Source organism: Lycorma delicatula, chromosome 10 (assembly GCF_047948215.1).
Source record: "Lycorma delicatula isolate Av1 chromosome 10, ASM4794821v1, whole genome shotgun sequence".
Lineage (NCBI taxonomy): Eukaryota > Metazoa > Arthropoda > Insecta > Hemiptera > Fulgoridae > Lycorma > Lycorma delicatula.
The window spans coordinates 109,978,315-109,993,843 of NC_134464.1; the positions used below are offsets into that span (position 1 = coordinate 109,978,315).

General features: G+C 28.6%; 1 pseudogene; it reads right to left on the reverse strand.

Moving 5' to 3' along the window:
* Nucleotides 1-15,529, reverse strand: part of LOC142330942 (dynein heavy chain, cytoplasmic-like) — an 88,330-nt pseudogene that overhangs the window by 14,064 nt on the left and 58,737 nt on the right.

Here is a 15,529-nt window from a genome sequence, read left to right on the forward strand (position 1 = left end):
TTCCTCACCTGCACTGAGCAGTAATTCTACAGGTATTCCGTCTATTCCAGGAGCCTTTCTACCATTTAAATCTTTTAATGTTCTCTTAAATTCAGATCTCAGTATTGTTTCTCCCATTTCATCCTGCTTAACTTTCTCTTCTTCCTCTATAACACCATTTTCTAATTCATTTCCTCCGTATAACTCTTCAATATATTCCACCCATCTATCGACTTTACCTTTCGTATTATATATTGATATACCATCTTTGTTTAACACATAAGATTTTAATTTATGTACCCCAAAATTTTCCTTAAGTTTCCTGTATGCTCCGTCTATTTTACCAATGTTCATTTCTCTTTCCACTTCTGAACACTTTTCTTTAATCCACTCTTCTTTCGCCAGTTTGCACTTCCTGTTTATAGCATTTCTTAATTGCCGATAGTTCCTTTTACTTTCTTCATCACTAGCATTCTTATATTTTCTACGTTCATCCATCAGCTGCAATATATCGTCTGAAACCCAAGGTTTTCTACCGGTTCTCTTTATTCCGCCTAAGTTTGCTTCTGCTGATTTAAGAATTTCCTTTTTATCATTCTCCCATTCTTCTTCTACATTTTCTACCTTATCTTTTTTACTCAGACCTCTTGCGATGTCCTCCTCAAAAATCTTCTTTACCTCCTCTTCCTCAAGCTTCTCTAAATTCCACCAATTCATCTGACACCTTTTCTTCAGGTTTTTAAACCCCAATCTACATTTCATTATCACCAAATTACGGTCGCTATCAATGTCTGCTCCAGGGTAAGTTTTGCAGTCAACGAGTTGATTTCTAAATCTTTGCTTAACCATGATATAATCCATCTGATACCTTGCAGTATCGCCTGGCTTTTTCCAAGTGTATATTCTTCTATTATGATTTTTAAATTGGGTGTTGGCAATTTCTAAATTATACTTCGTGCAAAACTCTGTAAGTCGGTCCCCTCTTTCATTCCTTTTGCCCAGCCCGTATTCACCCACTATATTTCCTTCCTTGCCTTTTCCAATGCTTGCATTCCAATCTCCAACTATTATTAAATTTTCATCTCCTTTTACGTGTTTAATTGCTTCATCAATCTCTTCGTATACACATTCTACCTCATCATCATGGGCGCTTGTAGGCATGTAGACGTTAACAATTGTTGTCGGTTTAGGTTTTGATTTTATCCTTATTACAATGACTCTATCGCTATGTGTCTTGAAATACTCCACTCCCCTCCCTATCTTCTTGTTCATCACGAAACCTACTCCTGCCTGCCCATTATTTGACGCTGAGTTAATTACTCTAAAATCACCCGACCAAAAGTCGCCTTCCTCTTCCCACCGAACCTCACTAATTCCTACTATATCCACGTTTACTCTTTATTAAGTTATTATCTTATAATTCTAAAAATATTATCCGTATTGACATTTTATTATTTATTCGGTTAAACCGTGTACCATATTGTTGAATGTGATAAAGTGTAGAAATAATTGGGTGAAAAATATTAGTATTATTGATACTAATATTTTTCACCCATTATAATAAAGAATCCTAGGTTCAATTATCAAATATATTTTGAAAAATTTATTATGACCTAATTTTTTGATATGATTTAAAATAGATAAAAATAAAATTAATATTTAATAGAAATGTTAATATAGAATAGTATTAAAATAATTAAATGAATTGTATATGATCCAAACAAATCTGGATTAATATTTCAATATTAGATTAAGCAGTTTAAAAAAAATATTCTTAATTCCAGTTCTAAGAAGTCCGAATTAACAGGGTTCTAACGTTTAAGTATTAGTGAATATTTATATTATAAATTTATTTTCCTTTTTAAATACAAATATTCTAAAATGAAAAAAAAATTGTAAATAGTTATAAAAAATACGAATAATTTACTTAAATAAAATAATAAAACTGAAAAAAAAATTCAAATCGCAAATTCATAAATATTTTGAATTTATTATTATTTATTAATACTAATTTTTTTAATATTGTATAGTATTTATTAATATAAAAATGTTTTACTCAATTCAGTTCAGTCTAGAAATTAAATTTATAAATTTATTGTTTTTCATAATATGAAAAAAAATAAACAGTGAAATTCACCAAACATTAACATTACTCTGCCGAATTATATAAAGGTAGTTACTATACTTTGTATATGGAAGATTCTAGGTTCTAATCCTGGTCAAGCTTGACTTTTTTTTTAATAAATCAAAAAAATTACAGCTTACTATAAAAAAGTTGATAATTGGGCCTACGCCTATAGTTCAGTGAATTAATATATAAATAAATTACAAAAAAAAAAAAAAAAAAAAATTAATAAATAAAATAAACAGGCAAAATTCAGTAGAGAAATAAATGCATGTTAAACAGATTCACAAAGATATTTTGTAAATATTTCTAATTATTTAGGTTTTATGACTTAAATTTAGACTCTTTTGTCTCCTTAGTTCAGAAAAATCTACTGATTATAATTTTTTACTAATTATTAAAACTTAATTACAATTATATTATCTAACAAAAGCCATAAGATGTTTTATAACATCAGTCTGAAGTCATACAGCTTGAGGATATGAAAATAAATTTTATGGGCAGATTTTATATGCTGTGTCATTATCTCGTTAAGTACCTTTCCTATTTATTACTACTTATCCTATACATAAAGTTAACCAGCAGTTTAAAATATCTGTTTAGCAAGGAAAATATCACGATCGTTAAAAAGGGAAAATGACAAGAGGAGAAAATCGGTTCAAAAGAAGAATTTTTAAATCAAGGAGTAATGTGTATTATTATATCAATACTTTAAATATACTATCATAAGATCTCTGTGGTAGAATGGTAGCATCTCAGCATTTCATCCAGAGGTCTTGGGTTTGAATCCCAATCAGACATGGCATTTTTCATATGCCACAAAATTCCATTTTTTATTCCATCTATATCTTTGTAAATTTCTGTTTAATTTCATCAATCAAAAAGTAGATAAGAGAAAAAAGTGAATTCCTATTCTATAAAATAAAAAAATTATATATATACCCGTATATTATATATATGTGATTTGCTGTGCAAACAAAACATACATTTATTGATGTAAGGTCATAGTCATTTATGATGTAAGGCAATGTAAGGTCATAGTCATTTTGACTCCTGTCAACATATCAGGGTTGCCAACTTATTTTGGTTTAAAAATTGTCAGATTCTTGTGACTCATCCTAGAGTGCCTCTCAGCTACAAATCTGGTGGATTTTAATTTATAAAAAATTATGGTATGGTGATCCAAAAATGAAAAAAGCTATATGTGTATTTACTTCATGAACCAAGGATGATAAAAACCGCTGACCAGTTCAAATTCAACAATGATTTCTGAAGACTTGACAGAATATCATAAAAGCTGGTAAAGTATTACATGACTTTCCCTGATGTACCTGCCATTTTTAACTAGATACTTTATAAAATAAAGTATAACTTCTAAATAGTCTGGTTTGTTTATCGATGAAAAAAAATATCAGTTAGTTACAAATTATTGTACAAGAAAAACCCAAAATGGTGGCCTAGAGATCTTGAAATGTAAATGACTTGAAATCTTGATTTGATAGTTTTAAATGCATATCAATTAACTGGTAATAATTTAAAATTACACACAAACTTAATCATATTACTGTCAAAATTTATCTTTTCACAATCTTGTAATAAGATTTCTCTTTGAAAGAACACATACATGCAGTTACGATCACAGGTAATTTTAAATAAATATAAAACAAGTGTAAACACTCAATATAAATGATAAATTGTAAAAAACAGAAAAAATGTAATTTCTTTTTTATTTGACAACAACATACATATCACAACAAACACATTAAATATAATGCCAACTGATTTCATAAATCTGTTATATCAACATTCTTAAATATTACAATAATAATAATCTAAACAAATAGGTGTCCTGTATTAAAAAAAAAAAAATTTCAACACATAAAATTACCTTTTGTTTTTATTCACCAACTATTTCTACAATTCTACTATTTATTAGTATATAAAATAGATTTCATTATGTATATTTTTAATCATAGTTAAATGAGTTATATAAAAATATTAATCATTATATTCATTAAGAAAAATAAAGTTTTGGAAGAGTGACTTTGTATTTATTTTTTTCAACAACCATCACAGAAATATTTCTTACAAATTTATTTGAAATACATAAAAATATGTCTCGTACATATAATGTATAAAATATTACCTATAATATAAACATTTTTAATTATCAAATTTCAATTTTGGGATAAAATTTAAACCTACCGGTAAAAAATTTAGAAATATACTTTTATATAATTTTTCAATAGTTCAAAAATTACTCAGGTGAACCGTTATTAAAACCTGAACAACAGTCAATGATTATCATTGTCCATTGCATAATACTGTAGGATGTGGCTCAAAGTTTGTTTATAAATCATTATAACTGGATAATAAAACCTAAAAATCAATAAAAATACAAAATAAAAAGGAAGAGTGTAATCAGGAAGCCCAAATTGGTTTGTATATTCTATTTTCAGGAATCGATTAACTCATGTACATCTACGTACCTGTAGTAAAACCGTTTTTAATAAAGTTATAAAATTTTGTCTAAATTAGTCTGAAATTACTATATTCTCTGACCAATTTAGATAAAAACATTATCTTTATTTTATGATTAAATCAAAAACGAAGTCAAAAAATTATCTTTGACTTATTTTTTTAAACTGTAAAATAATACTATCTTTGATAATGTCTTAAATTAATTTAAATTTAGTCTATTCCGCTACTATAAGACAAAATTTACAGCCAAAAACTTTTTATTTGTTCGATAATTTTCACATATTTCATCCTACACTAAGCATTGGGAAAATAAATTTGACTACACCTATTAGCACACATTTCCCAGAATATTACGATTTGCTTACCATAGGTATGTTTCATATTTTAATAAAAAAAAATAAAAAACCAATTTATAGAAAAAAATTTATATTAATAAAGTATCTTTTATTTATATAAATATAGTAAAACCCTGTTCATCCAGACTAAATGAAACGAGACACGGTCTGGATGAAAGTAATTCTGGATATTTATGAAATATAACTTAACGTGTAATGATTACAAGTAAAACAGAATAATTTATTTGAAATGTTTTTTAATATATGTATTAATAATAATTTATAACTTATGTTAAAATTTAAACTTGTTTTTTCCCTCTAAAATTAGTACAGTAAATTCAATCTGATACTTGAAATAAGACAGACCAAAATAAAAAAAAAGAAGAGATTCGGAAGTTTCATAAAAAAAATAAATAATGAATTTATTTAAAATAATGCGATTGATTCATATAAAATGGATTTTACAGTAATTATTTTAATGCCAATAAAAAATTTGTATAATTTTCTATGCACGATTATGGAAAATTTTTATATTTATTTGACTTTATTTGTTACTTCTATGAGATAGTAATGTTTAAATTCTTACTAAGTAAAGAAAACAAGGACCAGTAATTTGTAAAATTAGTAAAAAATATTAAAAAAATAGTGTTCGGTTATTTTCTGAACAGACCTGTTATGTTTTTTTTATCCCCCCTGAAGCCAGACCCAAAACCAAGCATGAACACAACTCCAGGGGTGCCATCGCCTCAAACTCCCTAGCCGAGAACTGACGTTCCCCCCAGGCAGCCGGGACTCTGTCTTTAATTAATCGCTATGCCTCTAATGAGGGGACCTCATAGAGATCCCCCCACCGGGAATCCGGTCTTGACACCACACCTAAAATGAGAAACCCCAAAGGGATCCCTCACCGGGATAACAATCTTAATTTGACCCCTCATCAAATTTCCATCGGAACTAAGGTAGTTCCTACCCAATCACCGGCAGCGGGATACCTAAGCGGCCCACCCCTCCTGGAAGACCTCGTAATGTTAAAAGTTCTATACTTAACCATAACGATTGTATGCAATCTGAAATGAGTCACAACCAAAAGCATAACTATTCTCATAAAACAACAAGAATATCATGCCAGGTTCACAAGGAAAATGAGGGATTAAGAGATATCATATTATCTTCTTTACTAAGTCAAATGTATCTGGTTATATAATAAAACAACATTATTGTTAGAAAAAGCAACTCTATACCTTAGGTTTTTTATTTGTTACCGCCATATGAGTGAAGTCATACAGAAGTATTAAAACATACTTGGTTGTAAAAAACTTATATAGTAAGGGGTTTTACTGTATATGAAAATAAATACTTTTTTTAATTACAGAAAAAATATATATAATATATACATCTAACATTTGTATATTATGTACATACAAATAAACAAATAAATAAGAAAAAAAAATTAGCCGTATTTTTATAAATACAAAAGTTGACGTAAAACAATATACATTTATTGCATGCATCACACAATACATAAATCTGAATTTATTCAGGTTTTAAACTACATAATTAAGTTGTCACTTTTCCAAAACTTAAAAACTCTTTTTTTCAAATTATTGTAACTAAACACAAAATAAAAGTAAAGATAAATTACACTTTATTGTTATTACTTTTTTAATTTTTTCATGAGTAATTAGATACAAAATGTGAAAATACATATCAAATGAAATTTTGCCATAAAACATTCAATATATTTTTTTCTAGTACGATCGATATAAAACTTTATATTTAAAAACAAACCAAAGTAAATTTAATTAACTATTTTTTTTTATTTTCACATTAATTTTGTCATTAAAAATTAATAATTTTGTTAAAATTTTCAATGAACTTTTAAAATGTTTTCTCTCTCAATAAAAATAACTTATAACTGCTTCACTATAACAGTATTGTTATTCTTATTTTTATAAGCACATTTATAATATAAGAAAGCAATGTTTTTTTTATTTTTCTTTAATTTAAGATAATTAAAAAATTAAATATAAATTTAATATAATCCGTTGTAATTTTAATGGTAATTGAACTATCAAAGTGTTTTATAATGGTTACATGAAAAAATCTGCAAAAAGATACCAGAGTTGTGGTGAGACAACCATGGTTCTTTCACCACGACAATGCACCTGCACATTCAGCTTTGCCAATTCATCAGTTTTGTGCCAAAAATCAGATAACTGTTCTCCCACAGTCGCTCTACTCACCAGATCTAGATCCTTGTGTTTTTTTCTTATTTCCAAAATTAGAATCAGTGATGAAAGCTGATTTGAGACTGTTGATGACACTAAAGCAAATTCGTCACAGACCTTAAAGGCCATTTCAAATGAAACTATCCTGGACTGCTTCACAAAGTGGAAATACTGCTGGGAAAAATGTGTGAATAGTGGAGGGGAATACTTTGAAGGAGGACCAATAATCTGTAAAATTAATAAAGGGTAAAAAAAATCAATTATTCTCTGAACAGACCTCATACAAACAGTTTAATTGGCAGGGTTATTGGGATTTGAAGACTATATTAGTGAGCCTTAAAGTTGGGTAAACAGATATTGCTGTTCTTTTTATGTTTATGGTACAGCAGAGCAACACACAGCATTCTGTTTAAATAAAAAACAAAATAAATAAAAGCTAAGAGGGGATATAAACGCTTCAAACATTTAAAAGACCTTTTTCACAATTAAGTAAAGCCAAACTTAAAGAGGGTGTATTTACTGGATCTGACATAAATAACCGATTCAAGACCTAGCTTTTGAAGGAACACTAAACTACAAGGAGTTAACAACATGGAAATTGTTTGTGAAAATGGTAAAAGAATTTTTAGGTAATAAAAAAGAAAAAAAAACACAGAAACAATTGTTATGTTGTAATAAGTCACAGGATATCAGTTTTACTAAAAAATGCATTTTCTACATTTGTATACAGATTTCTTTTGAAGAAATTTTGGTACAGTTAGCAGTGAACATGGAGAGACATTTCATAAGAACATTATGGACTAAATACTGGGCAGAAGGGATTCAGTATTATAGCTGACTACTGCTGGTTTGTAAAACAAAGATTTGATTCCACATTAAAGGAAAACATAAGAAAATGTTAACACATTTAATTATGCTTGTTTAAAACTGTTATTTTCTTTTTATAAAGCCCAATACAGGCTTACGTTGTTGTTTAAAATGATATTTCATGAAAAAAAAATTCTTAATAACACCAAAGTTCATTTATTGGTTTTATTCATTCTTCATGACATATAATATTGTTCAAAATGAAAATGAACTACACAGTTTTTTACAATTATTTTTTTAAATTTTCAGCTGTAAAATCAATTACAACTTCATTGTTGCAAAAAAAATATTTTTTTTAATACATCAGTAGTTATTTGCGCAAATTCCTATTATACAAACTAGTGTTATTTGTTGTAATTCCTAAATTATTTCTTTAAATAAATTTCAACTCTCAAGGTTAATACATAAAAGACAAAGTTTAATATAATATATGAGGAAAAAGGTGGGCCTAAGACCTGCCATGGAAATGATTTATTACAATTTTTTGTTAAATATTTTTTCCAATTGCAACTAAATAACGTTCATTAATTTAGCGTACTAACAACAACAAAAACTTTTGTAACAAAAAGCTTTAAAATCCTGAACATTTTTAGCCGTTTCTTGACTTGTGATTTTTTAACACAGCTCTAACACAAGTGTTTTTGTTTTTTATCCCCAAAACACAAATATAATTTTAGATAAATCGTTTGAATGAATGAATCGTTCGAGCCACCTGGTGCACTACCATCGGTCCACTCTGCACAAATAGAAGCTAAAATAAAAATGTAAGCAAATACAACAAACAAACCCACGCAAAATCCTTTTTTACAGGGACTGAAAATTGAATTTTTAAACTCTTCAAAGAAAAGATTTTTCTTTTGTGATGAGTTAATGAATTATTTACAAAACCATTATCGTATTACTTAAATTATGGTAGCAAATCGTGTATTTTGTTGTTTAGAGATGGGGACAGAATTTGAAATCTAAGAATTACATCCATATAACTTAAATTCAAAAATTACAGATTAAAAATGAATTATAAACAACATATGGCTAAAAAAAATAATAATTTGTTTAGTTGGGAAACAGAATAATATCAACCAAAATGACAGAGGAGTGCGAGAAAACTTAAGATGCTGAAACGAGCTAAAATCACAAATTTTATAGTATTCTGATATTTTTCATCCATAAAGCAAATTAAACAATATCTAATTACTCTTTTTAATTACATACATTAATTAGTAATTATTACTATACAATACATGTACAAAAATAACACACATACCTATCATTGTAAACAAACACAAAAAATGCGTATTATATAAAAAATTAAAAAAAAAAAAATGTAACATAGATTTTACAAACTAGTTTACAGAAAGCAACACATACATACATAATACACATAACACATAATACATAACACATAATACATAATAACACATACATAATATTACATATAAGAACACAAATATGAATACAACAACACAAGGACAAACAAACACATCAACAGAGAAATTCAGTCAATTTCCCTTGGCAGCATTCAAAACATTATCTATCGATCTACAGATCATTACAAACATATTAATTACAATAAACTTTGATAAAAAAAAAGTCTGTACTTTTATAAAGAAGTTAATGAACTGAGATATTCTTTTACAATTAAAAAATAAAAACTTTAAAATTAAAACATCAAATTATATCTGTCGATCTACGTGGCAGATTGGTAGCACCTCGATCTTCCATCAAGAGGTCCTGAGTTAAAATCCTGCCATCAGGAATGGCATTTTTTATACACTACAAAAAACTCCAGTTCCCACGCACAATCTTCAAACTTATATGGTGAAATCATACAAAAAAAAACTATATATATAAAAAATAGTATAAACATAATTAAATACATCCTCCTCCCTGAATAAAATGTAATGTAAAATCAAAAGTTTGTTTAAACAAACATAATGCATTTATGGTTACATGGTTATTTTTAGAGGTGTTTTTATAAAAAATATTAAAATTATGAAAAAAAAACACTTGACAACAGTAAAAGATCACATATTTCGGGTGATTTTTATTAAATTATATCAACAAATCCATGAAAATAATAAATTCACTATGAAATAAGAGAAGAAAATAATATAATTTCGAACAATATCTATACAGATTATGAAAAAAATATTTAATTTCTTAAAACTGGTTCATATAAGGTCCCCCTTTTATTTCTTATTTATATTAACGACGTAAAAAAAAGAAACACAGGAGTGTTGTTACCATATATATATATATATATATATATATATATATATACGACATTAAGATGAAAGTAAACATTCCCTTACTAAATACTGTAAAAGATTTATAATCGCTTCATGAATATCTAAATCAAAGAAAATTAATACTTTAATGAATTTCAGGTAATTATATTCAAGAATTAGATAAACATAACCTTCAAATAGTGAGATTAAATAATTGTATAAAGTTAAACAAATTATCAGTTACACTGTGTGTTTCAAAATGAATTTTGAAAGGTTTTAAAGTTATGTATTATTAATTAAGTTTTACTTACTTTGATAAATTATACATGAAATGAAAGAGCACTCAAAGGTTTTTCCTATAAATTTTCAATGTAAGCACAATTCATCACATAGCACACATCCAGACAACAGAATTCATCCCATACTTTAATCAGCAAGTCTGAAGTAATTGATGTGAGACAGCTGCTTCAATTCTGTGTCTCAAGTCAGGTAGGTCAGCTAGTAACACGGTGACATGGCACATAAAGTTGATCCTTTATAAAAACCCAAGAATCAAATTGCACAGAGTCGGATTGGGCAAACGTGAAGGCCACGGCAAACAATGCCATCTGGTCCCTTGTGACCACTCCAGCAGTCAGGGAAAATTTCATTCAACCAATCACGTAAGTTATGCTAGCGAGATTTGTACCATCTTGACAAATAAAATTCTGCAGTTCTGCAGTTCATACTGCAGTTGTGGAAAGAGAAAAGTTTGTGAAAAATTAAGATAGATTCCAGACAACTTGCTTCCTCAAAAAACAATGGCCCATAAACTTCCTGTCGGGATACAGCATTAAAAACATTCAATTTTGTTTACAAATACAGGATTGTTGCCACACTCAGGAGAATCACAACGGAACTTCACATGGAAACACGTTGAACAGTAATTATAGATTCACACTTTACAAACTGTAAAACACAGAACACTATCTGTTGGGGTTGCAATCTTTGCTACTAGCACTTTCAAGCAGAAGGTACAAGAAAACGTTTATGGGTTGCTTTTTCATTTCAAGTATAATTAATCAACATATGTGAAACTTAACAGATTATTACATTGCTTTAAAATACCGATATTCATTTGAAACACACAGTACTTTAAATTTAATTTAAATAGTTACTTAAGAAACTAATTAACATAAAATGTTTAGTATTGAAATTGATAACTTAAACATTATGATATTAAAACCAACAAATGTCCGTCTAGTTTGTTAACAGACATTTGTTGAAAATTCTTTTCAAATCACTTTTGCACTTGCAAACAATCTCCTGTTTTAAAGTTACTTTTTTCTGCTTGACTATAATGCAAACAGTTTAATTTATGCCGATCAGATAGTTTAGATAAAAAATGGAAATAAACATTTTTCTAGCAATATTGTTACGTTTTCACCCCCTCTTACCGTTGGGTGCTGAAAACTAGTGGTGGCTAGGGTGCCCATGGCAAACTACTGACCGTAGTTTGCCAGACTATCACGCCACAAGCTGCTCTCTCGAGCACTGTACATAGCGTCTTCTATCAGTCTGCACTCATACCTGACCCAAGGCGGTTACATCTGGATGGACTCTCAATTCTTGTTCATTACTTTAAGTTTTATTTAATTTATGTTTGCTATCTTTAACGTTAAGTTATAAGTTACAAGTGTTATGTTACAAAATTATTTTAAACCGCCAAGACGGTGTACAGTTAAACAATCCTTCAGTAATCAACAAGGTGTTGTCTTCATTCATCACCTACAAACACATACAGTCCACTCTCACTCAAATCTACCATAACAAGGTTGTCCCAAAGGTGTCCCGTCAACGTCACAACACATTTTTTGGTCCTTCTATTATGTTAAATAATCATAATATATATATATATATATGTTACATTATTGGAACATTCTTTAACTGTAGCCGTGGGCACCCATAATATATATGTTACATTATTGGAAAATTCTTTAACTGTTGCCGTGGACACCCTAGCCACCCCTAAATTTCAGCAAACCTTGACTGACGTCAAGAGGGGGTGAAAACGTAACAACTATATTACATAAATAACATGAATCAAAACGCAATATACTTACATTCCACATATATATTCTATGATTTAATAAAAGATCTTATGTTCAAATAAATAATAAAATTGTAATTTTTTTAATATACTGCAAAAAGTACAAACAATTTTTTTTTCTTAGTAAAAGAAGTCGATTTAATGTAACAATAACATAATGCGATACCAAATAATTACAGTTTTATTTTTAATACACATGTAGGTAACTATGTACACATAAATTATATACAAATGGCAACTCTATATCGTGTCATATTTATGCATATACATATATATATATAACTTAACTATATTATAAATGGTGTTTAAATTCCCATCAATGGTAAATGGTAATAACATGTATAGTAGTTAGTATATACTATACATCTAGGATGACAAAAATATTGTATTCAAAATATAACTTAAAATACTATTACCAAAATTACTAAATCAAAGTTCCTTAATTAAAATAACAATAAAAAATACATTTTGAATACTAATCACGATTAAACAAAAAATAAAACAATACAAAATAACATTAACTACTAAATATTTTGTTTGGAAAAAAAATATACTTCGCTAATGTTAAATAATCATAACAAAATTGGTGGCTAATAAAATAAAATGAAATATATATATATATATATATATATATATATATATATGGAACATTCTTTAACTGTAGAAATTAACTGTCACTTCCAAGTAGTCAGATGAACTATCATGGGTCATTGCAGAAAGATTTTGAGATAAATAAGCTAATCAAGCACTGTACACAAAATTTTTATTATATAATTTTGTAACAAATGTTAGATTATTTATCTATAATCTGGACGTAACATTGGAGCAAAGTTCCTGTTGTATCCAAGAAACCTACTGTATGTAATCTATAATAAAAATCATATTCCTATCTAGGAATTTGTCCTAGTTAAGTTACATTAAGTACAGGTACTTGGCTCATTACCAGATACACACCTTGTAGTCATAGGAAAGAAAGAATAGATATAGTTCGAGATCAGCAAAACCATTAATAAGAATTCCAATTAGGACGAAACTAGCCCTAAATATCGGTTAAAAAAATAATCCATTCTTTTACACAGTACTACAGAGTGATTGTAAAGTCATGAAACCCAAAATTTTCTGCTTTGTAAATTAAATTTGTAAAAGATATTTTAATTAAGGTAATCTTTTGTGTGACAGAATAGTATATGTTAGCACTGCTACATCACGCCTCCACGCAAGAGAGGGCATGGCACCAAGCAGTTAGTTTGAGCGGCAATGTCTTTACGCAAGAACATTTCTTTATTTTTGCGAGTTACTGCAAATCAAAATCGTACACGGAAGATTTTTTAAATGCTTTTCCAGATGCTAATGTGCCACTCAAATCCACTATATATTGTTTATTTAATTGTTTTCAGGATACAGGTTGTAGTATGCATGACCATAAGCGTAACAGCCGTCCAAGTGTTGATAGTTTGCAGACCATAAATTAAACACTTCTTTGTTCTCAAAAAAACTCTTCAAAAACTTTCTAACCAGATTGGGCTAGTTTACAGAAGTGTTCATAAGGCTACTAAAGTTCTAAAATTACATCCATACCTGATTAACCTGTTATCAGGTCCAAGAACCAGAAAAGGAGAAACGAATGCAGTATTGTTTGTTGTTTAGAAGTTACATTTGAATGACATATCTGTTCTAGACAAGGATCATTCCAGATCAGATCAACGAAAATAAATGCACTTCTCAGATTCATGTCCAGTAATTTAAATAGAATTTACAAGTTTGGCGCTACCCATGAAGTCATGCAAAAAAAATTTTTTTTCAGATTTTTTACACTCATTTTTTTTGTATAAGACCCCATAAAAAAATTTGCAAAAAGCAAGGTTTGGGTAATTACAAAAGAATAAATTTCTTAGCTCCTATAAGAGGTAGAGAGCTCATTTTGGTATCACTTTAAAGCTCTTGGAATGGGTTTTTATACGATATCATTTGGCAAGGTTTTGTGATATTAATAGTTCAAGGTCACCAAAAACATTATTTGAACTTGAATATATCCAGTAGTGTACTTTTTAAAAATTTGAAAAAATATATTTTTTGCTTCCTTACATGTTGTGCATGTGGTAAACATTTCATAATGGGACTGCAATGGGATCATGTAAAAAAATAATTTTGTAATAATTAGTACAGCAGAATATTCCAATTGTTCCCCCTATATGACAACTGCTAATTGAGATTCAATCAATGAAAACCCTCCCTTCCAGTCTTCCAAACTGGGTCACTTGATGAGGCAGAAAAGTAGCATGTCATGACATGCACTCCTACTACCAGAAAAAGAATGTACATGTTTCATCCTGTTGAGACAAGTAAAATAATCTTCAGCGTGGATCACCTTTTGGAACAGTAAGTTCAGTGGTGTACTCCCCAACAGGATTGATCATATCTATAAAGTGATGCAAAAAATATATTTTTTTTAAAGATTTTTCAGTCACTCTTTGTTAACTGAGCTTGCCTTTCTCCACAGGTTTGGAGTTTTATGACTAATTGATCACAGCCTTGAATCAGAATACAGTGATCAGCATGGAACTATCAACTTCTACAGCTTCAAGTAAAATGAACTGTTGCAATCAATTTGAAAAGTCAAGACATAATTCCTGTAAATAAAACCTGAGAAGCATAAGAAAGAACTTGGTGCAAACATTTACACTTCTTAAACAAGGTTACAAAATTTGTGACTGTTAAATTTGACTGTTTTAAATAAATCACCTATTCAGAAAAAAACATTATGTGAGAGAAAATACCACCAGGAAAAGCTTAAGAAAGCGGAAATAGTATTGAAAAGCCAAATATTGAACATGGATTCAGATTTTGAACATCAAGAAAAAATTAAATACTACAGATGATAAGAGCATCAGGATGCAAATATTAACAACGATCCCTAAAAGCTGGACTTTAAAGGACATTCAAGATGAATCTGGAGTATCAGAGTACACTTCAAGGAAAGCTAAAGGGTTAAAGAAAAAGGTGTCACGTTATGTCCTGATCCTAAACCTGGTAGAACTTTAGATTTTGAAACTGCAGAAAGTAAGTGATCTGTAAGAAAGTGAGGAAATAAGTCGAATGATGCCTGGAAAAAGAGATTTTATTTCTTTTAAGATAAATGGAAGACGAGAACATGTTCAGAAAAAATTAATTCTGTGTAATCTCTGTGAAGATTTTGC